General features: G+C 40.7%; 1 protein-coding gene across 12 annotated transcripts in view; it reads left to right on the top strand.

Moving 5' to 3' along the window:
- Positions 1-1,542, top strand: part of MCTP1 (multiple C2 domains, transmembrane 1) — a 448,818-nt gene that overhangs the window by 434,406 nt on the left and 12,870 nt on the right. The gene's annotated exons all lie outside the window — the stretch shown is intronic.

Here is a 1,542-nt window from a genome sequence, read left to right as displayed (position 1 = left end):
TCTGCCCCCTGGTGGTCAGTGTGTGTCAGTGACCAGTCATTCTGCTGTTAGGGTCAATTTGCATATTACCCTTTTATTATATAGGAGATTTTACTGCTATTATGAAGGAAATATTTTTCAAGTCATAATTTCAAATAGGTAAGACATTTTTCTCAATGAGCTTTTGCTGTATAACCAACATGCTTCAATTTCAGCTTGATTTATTCTGTATGTAGAAAAGTATTTATAAGAGTACTTTACTTCATAGACATAAATGAACTCCGTACTTGAGAGAGGACACTGAAGGCCATGAAGATGATTACAGCAGATTAACTTTGTAATTATGAAAGGAACTAAAAGGAGCCACTGGTTATCCATTTTATTCTAAAGTGTAAAATTGCGTAGGTGCAATTACACATTTATTTTTATTACTGAGGAGGGAAAAAAGACAAGAATTTGGTTCACCCATGTCTGTAATGACAAGTAAAAGACGAATTGAAGATAGTGGGGACTCTGAGAGGACCTAATTTTTCCTTATACTTTGAGCCTAATGCACCTCATCTACCTCATTGTCTGACAGTCCATTGTGGCATAAGCAAGATGAATAATGTAGGCAATATCTCCCATGGGAATTAAATTAAAAACAAAGGCTCTAAGTAACCGGTATCTGAAGATCATGCTATAAAACTGGTCCCCATGTCCTCAGTCCCACTGGACCCTGTTGTCCCTGGAGGCTGCATACACACCTGTCATTCACTTGCCCTTGGCTTTGAAGGTGGCAGGATGCCAGCCTCAGCCAAGTGTTCACAGTGCAAAGTGCTTCAGAGACTCCTCTGAAATGAAAGTCAGTATGTAAATGTGCAACATGACGACATTATTATTCTAGCTTCCTGGCGGCTTTCAGCAAGCACTGCCTGCCACATGAGGTCTCAAGTGTTCTGGCACAGTGTGCAAGCGTTCGAAAGAAGTTAAAGGAATGAAATTGGAGCTACATTTTCAGAGCTATTCAAGCTGGCATGGAGGAATGGAGTCATGGAATCAGGGTTGGATGGTCTCCACCAAACAGCCCAGGCGAGTGCCTGTGATGCCAGGCTACTAAGCAGAATTTTCAATCGTGAAAGGCCACCAGTATTTCTTCCTCTGGGTCTAAAATTACAAAATGTACACACCTCCCCCAGGCTCACACCATTCTCTGGGTGCTTTCTGCTCAATCCCCATCCACCCGTTCCCTGGAGCACACCAGTTTGCTTAAATCCAGCGTAAGTTTTAAAATGAAGAACTAAGTACAAAGAGGAGAAAAAAGTTTAGTTAGAACCCTAATATAGCATAAGCTACTGTATGAAGTCTGTGGCTATTATTTTTCAGAGGGGGCCAGGCTTATTGTATATCTCATCTGTCTTCGGTACTATCCTAGAAAGTGTCCACTTAGTGGATTTTAATTGACCTTGTCATTTAACCAATCAGAAAGGATATATGCACCCCTATGTTCATAGCAGCACAATTTACAATAGCTAAGATTTGAAAACAGCCTAAGTGCCCATCAGAAGATGAGTGGATTAAAAA

The sequence above is a fragment of the Myotis brandtii genome, unplaced genomic scaffold (assembly GCF_000412655.1).
Source record: "Myotis brandtii unplaced genomic scaffold, ASM41265v1 scaffold344, whole genome shotgun sequence".
NCBI classification, from domain to species: Eukaryota; Metazoa; Chordata; class Mammalia; order Chiroptera; family Vespertilionidae; genus Myotis; species Myotis brandtii.
The sequence above is the reverse complement of the archived record's forward strand: the minus strand, read 5'-3'. Positions and strand labels throughout refer to the sequence as shown.